General features: G+C 37.7%; 1 pseudogene; it reads right to left on the bottom strand.

Annotated features, from left to right (window-relative positions):
* Positions 1–4,310: 4,310 nt before the first annotated feature.
* On the bottom strand, positions 4,311–5,152 carry LOC116095175 (annotated as a pseudogene).
* Between the last annotated feature and the right edge of the window lie 1,479 nt (positions 5,153–6,631).

Raw genomic sequence — 6,631 nt, 5'->3', positions numbered from 1 at the left:
TGTTTGAAACCAGGGCCTTACTTATGCTACTTATGCTAAGCTTGCCTGTCCCAGGTAAAATTTACTGAAAAGTGCCATTAAGATGATGTGGTGGTGCACACCTATAATCCCAACACCTGCCTCTATGTGTTTAGGAGGCTAGGCATAAGGATCATGAATTCAAGACCATCATCTTTAGCTACATAGTAGGTTCCAGACCAGCACTGGCCACATAGCAAGACCCTGCATACACGCACAGGCATACACAGGCACACACACACACACACACACACACACACACACACACACACACTCATCATTAATGATTTGAGGGAGGCTAGACCTTGGTTAAGTGGAAGATAGAGCGAATGCTCTTGCTTTTATAACTCTTGTCTTTATCTTGTTTGAAAAGTATTTTAAAGTTTAATGGTGTATTATTCTATACGCTGATTACAGTTCTATGAACGTATCTGCTAACGTGAAAGCAGGACACAATACACTCTGTATAAGTGATACCAAGTAAATGAACAATACTGAAAGTAGATGAGGCCTGTGATGTGATAAGACAGTTTGTTGCACAAGTATTACCTTTTTCATAGTATAGATTCACACTCTCACAACATCCTAGCCTTGTTATATAGAGTATGCTGCAGAAAGGATCTCTCACGGCAGCATGTGAGCTCAGGCAGTTAGAGGTGAACTTGAGAACTAAGCTGAGTCCTCCAACAGATCACAACAGAACTTCAGCAAACCTACTTACCACTTCCTAGAGCTTTGCAGCTGAGAAGTCTTCCAGGGTAGACCTTTTCCTTTGTGCTGCAAGAACACTCAACCCTGAGCCATACTCTGTCCTCACCAGCACCTAGTATGTTTCTCTCTGTTGGCAGGATTAAACACCTAATCTTTGCTTTCCATCTCCCCCAAGCTACCTCCGTGAGTACATAAAAGACTTGGTAGTCTAGTGAGAATAGCCGCACAAACAAAGATTTCCCAGAATCTGGAAGCAGACTTTTGAGCTGTAAAGAACTACAATTGGTCTTGTAGGGTAGCAGTTCAACCCTGGGGAGTTCAGCAAGTCAGCTGGCTGACAGGGAGCTGTTAGGCTTAAGAATATATATGCACATACTGTTTTTGTCATGAAAAATACGTATTTCATGAAACACATACATTAGAGGTAATTAAAGGCAATGATTCATTCATTAATAGCCAGATATATACCTCCCTCCTGAAGTAAGGTACTTCATAAGGTTACCTTTTTCAGAACATTAGTTCTCTTAAGCGCCTAAAACTTTTAAACCAATTTTTAGAAATTTTTTAGACTTTATTACAAATTTGCCTTTATTCTTTAATAGGAATCAGACACTGAATATCATTTTGAGATTTTATTAATGATGGGCCATCAGTTACTAATAGTACTAAAGTCATACAAATTACTAACTTTTATCGCAGAAAATATGGCATTGTTGTCTTCTAAGATCACTCAGGACCAAAATGTATTTGCATATTAAAAATGCACAGACCTTTTCAGGTAAAGCTTAGAGAATGCCGTGAAATACTCACATCATTAACTTCATCACATGTGTTAAGCAATTTACTAATGAAAATGTATGTGTGTAAATCATTGTTTTCAATACTGAGGAAAACAATTTTTGGTGTGGTACTTATAGAGCCCAGGACCACACACATGCTAGCAAGTATTCTACCACTAAACTATTATCCATAGACCATGAGCATATTTTAATAAGAGGAAATTCTATTCATTAACTTCATCTTCTGAGTGAAGGCAACAATACAAAACTTCATTTCATATTAGCTGCTGAACACCTCTGCCAGCTAATCTTTAGGGTCCAGGTTTAAGAGCTTCTCTCCTGGAAGTCCAGCAGATTTGTATGCAACTGGCCTCATTACTAAAGAAAGGAGATGTTACATATTGTCTCTTCAGCTTCACTGTGGGCTCCTTGCTTCCCTGCATAGTGCATGAGATATCAAGTGCTTAGTGTGCTTGAATGGATGATGATTATTGTTATTTATGGATAGAAAAGCATGCTTCTATTTAAGCTGTAAAAAGGATTGTTGAATAGTTACTGTAAATATATGTAGTAAAGCTTGGAATGTCTTATGTCCCTGGTGTATTATCATCTTTATGGAAAAAATTCATTTTGCTTTCTATAGAGCAATTAGAAAAATGAATTATATTGGAAAAATGAATTATGTTGGTGATTTGAAGAAGTATCTCTGTGTGTTGTCTCTTTGTTCAACAGTGAAACTTTATTCTCAGTGTTCCTATTCTGCATTGTTTACATTCTTAAGGTTTTTATTTTAATCATCTATAAGTGTAAAAAAATGTACATATTATTTTTAGCATCTCAGTTTGAAGAGACATACAGTTAAACTTGACTTTTGTCTGGCTAATAGCAGATTGTAAGCATATGCTTCATAGTGATGTGGCTTTCTGTCATTGTGTCCTTGGTATTTATTGAACATCCACATACTAGTGGCACACAGAGTTTTTTGTTGTTTTTTTTTAATAACTCCTTTGATTGAGCTGTAATTCATTTTAAGCTTTAATTTGATTTTATAATTATCAGAATGTGATGTTTAGCAATAAAAGAACAAATGTAAACCAGCATTTTACGTTTATCATCTTCTGTATCATATTTTTTACATTTGACCTTAGCCAAAAGGCCGAGAAGCAATTGTCTCTTTAGTGTACTTTTTTTTTCTGTAGAAATATCCCACTTACATAGAGTAAGATCTTGATTCTAAAAGTGACCTTCAATTTCCATTTATATTATTTGTATATGACAGTTGTTACAGACCTCAGAAAGAAATCTTTTAAGTGAGGTGCCTTTGTTTAGAATTTTGGAAATGTTTGCTTTAAGGAAAGAGGACTACCACATTTCATTAGTGGTGTGTGTGTGTGTGTGTGTGTGTGTGTGTCTGTCTGTCTGTCTGTCGTTAATATTACTATATTAATATATTTACATCATAGTATTACAAAAGTATGTATGTGGAAGGAGGCTACGTGTGCATGTAGAGACGAGAGGAAGACATTGGATGTCCCTCTGTATGACTCTTCACCTTATTTCCTGAAGACAAGGTCTCTTACTCAGTCTGGAGCTAAGCTTAGGAGCCAGGGTCTGAGGTCAGATCCTTGTGCTTCCATAGAAACCGCTCTAACCTACAAAGTCATTGTTAGCATTTTGTCTAGGCTCTGCCTCAGTTACCTAGCAACAGCCAAGTGTGCCTGACTCACAATAAAAGAGGCTGCTTGGCCCCCTCTGCTTCTCTTGCTCTCTTGCCTTCCAGCATTCGCTCTGTCCTCTAGTCCCTTCCCCCTCTCTCCCTATTCCCTTACCCCCACCTCCATGTGCTCATGGCTGGTCTCTACTCCTCCCCCTCCCCCCTGCCTATCTCTGTCTCTACTACCCTCTCAGCTCCCCTCCCCATGCCCTGGTGTCTTGAAGTCTGACCAGAGTTTTATGTTAACTTGTTATGTTGAGTTTTTATGTTAGGCAGATTTGCAAAATGGCATCTTTAATTTGCATTTTTTATTAGAAAAAAAAATCAACATTTCAAAATGTGTTAACCTGTCAATGTATTTTGTTTAAACATATCCTTTTCTCGTTTTCATTTCTAAGTATATTTGTGTTATATATATACATATATATACATACATACATACATATACACACACATTCAATTAAATATTGGAGGCTCATATATGTATGCACGTGTGTGCTTATGAATTTGTTGGCTTGAGACTGATGTCAGAAGTTAATCAATCTTGATGTTCCTCTAATAATTAATGTTGTTAATTGAGGCAAGGACTTCCAGTTGACCTTAGAGCTTGCCAATAGCTAGCCAGCTTCTCAGAGGGTCCCAAGAGCAGGTTCCATGCCCACTCAGCAGGGATCTTTAATCCAATCACATGCCTGCTGCTTGTGCTGTAAGTGCTTTAACCATTGAACAGTGTCCCCAGGCCCCTTTTCCCATTCTTCACAGGAGGGATTAACGTACTCCTTTTCCTAAACTTCATTTTAGTACAATGCTTATCATTTATTTATATATATGTATATATATATACACACATATACATATGTGTATAATATATAACATATATGTGTATTATATATTAATATATTATGTATATATTACTGTATATCATTCTTTGTCTGCTTTGCCTCTGTCTTTTTCACATTTGGTGATATGTTTTCAAAGTCTTCCCCATTGTAAGATTTTACTAGTACATTTTATTTTAACAATTTTATGATCTAATTTTTTTTTTCACAAATAGGACTTTTTATTTGTCACTTTTAAAAATCTGGGTTTTAGACTGATTCTTGGACTGGTGGTTCATACCCATCAGCTTGGTCAACCTAAGCCGCCACACACACACACACACACACACACACACACACACACACACACACACACCATCTGGTCTCCAGTTGTTTTCCCGGAACTGCCGCCTTCTCCATGGAGCTCCATGAGCTTTCCCAATTCAAACTTGGTTTCTTCAACATTTTTACTTTTCTAACAAAGACATCATGAAGAGGATAAATGGGCTGGCAAGCCTTTTCTATGTCTTTCCCAATGCTGTCTAGAATCAGTTTATTAACTACTTCCCTTAAGTCTTTGTCTGCACTTCTCGGGTCATGATTTCCATCATCTTCTTTCTGATCTGGCGGACTTGCTGGTGCTGTGCATAGGATGTCTTTCTTATCTGGTTGTTGCGTTTCTTAGTGAAACCAACACAGAAAAGTTGGAGCAAATACCCATCAGTTGTCTTGACATCAACATGAGCTTCAATCATGGTCTGCCACTTTTTGACCATGGAGCACATTTTGTCCCAGGTAAGATCCATGTCATGGAAGTTAGTCAGACAGTTTTTGCCCTGAACGTCCTCAGTAATTAGCTTGAGTTTTCTAAATGCAACTTCATCATTCTGTAGATTGGCAAGGCTCACTTCAAACACACGACCCTTGAGGCCATCGGATGCAATTTTGGTTCCTTGAGTCCTTGGGACAAGTGTTTTTCCAATGTTCCTAATGTTGAACATTGCTAGTGCTTTCACATCATACCAGTCTTTCTTAGAAAATGGATCAACCCCTTTCTTCTTAGCTCCCTTCTTGCCACCTTTTGTCAGGCTCTTGTTCTTGCCTACAGCCATGGTGCTGATCAGAGAGTCAAAATGGGTTAATTTTTTTTTTTTAATTATTTAAGCAACATGTATTATATTTTACTGTTTGTGCTATTAGGGACCTGTTCAAAAAGTCTTTTCCTGTGCCTCTATCTGATGCATGGTATCAGGTCTCATGTTGAGATCCTTGATCCATCTGGAGCTGAATTTTTTTGTAGGGTGAAAGATAAAGATCAAATTTCATTCTTCTACTTGTAATGATCTAGTTTAACCAACAACATTTGTTGAAGATGCTGTCTTTTCTCCAGTATGTACTTTCAGCTTTTTGGTTAACAATTGGATGGCTTTCATAGCGAGGGCTTATGTGTAGATCTTCAGTTCTGTTTTATCCATCAGTTTATCTGATTTCAAAGAAAGGGTACAAGAACACAGCAGTATAAAAGGGTCAATATCAAATAATGAAATGGGAAAGGGTTAAAAGGAGGGGAGGCTGAGAGGGCAAAGTAGAAAAGGGAACATGGGAAAGGTAACAAGCATAAAGGCATTTTGAAGAAGTCATATGGGAATCTACTCTAGACACTTCCTAAAATATATACATACGCATCTATAGAAACAGTTGCAGTTGGTCACCCTATAATGGGGCAGACTGCCCCTACTAGACACCACAGGCTAACAGATAAAAAGTTCAATGCCATAAACGGGTTACCACTTTTGGAGTGGTTTGCCAGTGAGGTCCCATAGACACCTCCCCCAAAATTATAGACCAACACTTGATTGCACCCCAGAACTTGAAAGTAGGACCCTATTACTAAACATACTGAATACTTGAATCATGGAACATGAGAAAATCAAGCTGGTATGTACCTGGAAGTTTCATTCCCCACAGACTGGATTTCATAGTCCTATACAGTGCTACCATAGGAGAAAAAAATAATCATCAGTCTTCTTAGCTGTGAACCCTGCTAACAAGGAAACAGTTTTCCAGACACATAAAGTTGCACATGTGAATTCACAACAGTTGTGACAACATACAGATAACCTACAAGGCTCAAACCAGGCAAAATCCCAGCATGGAAAGGAGAGGTAGGCACAAAGTCCCACCCCCAGCTAAGGACTTATTGGCAGTTGATATCTTTTGGGAGAAGAGAGTCAGTTTTTCTTAAGGATGTGGCCCTGATAGTCCATCTACACATCCTATTACTGAAGATACTGAATACTTAAATCATGAAACATGAGAAATCAAGCTGGGACACAGTGTATATGGGCAGCACAAATTGTACTCTATATTTTAAAGAGAAGACACAAATTGAGTGAGTAGAAAATAGGAGTGGATTAAAGAGAAGGTATGGAAGGAGGTAAATATGATCAAAATTCATTGTATGAAATGTGCAGAGAACTAGTAAATATGAAAAAACTGTGTCATCCATAAAATATATAAAGTTAGTTTTCTGGAGAGAATAAATATTAGTAATATCTTACCAAATGAGAGCATTTGGAGAAAATATTTTT

The sequence above is a fragment of the Mastomys coucha genome, chromosome X (genome assembly GCF_008632895.1).
Source record: "Mastomys coucha isolate ucsf_1 chromosome X, UCSF_Mcou_1, whole genome shotgun sequence".
NCBI classification, from domain to species: Eukaryota; Metazoa; Chordata; class Mammalia; order Rodentia; family Muridae; genus Mastomys; species Mastomys coucha.
The sequence above is the reverse complement of the archived record's forward strand: the minus strand, read 5'-3'. Positions and strand labels throughout refer to the sequence as shown.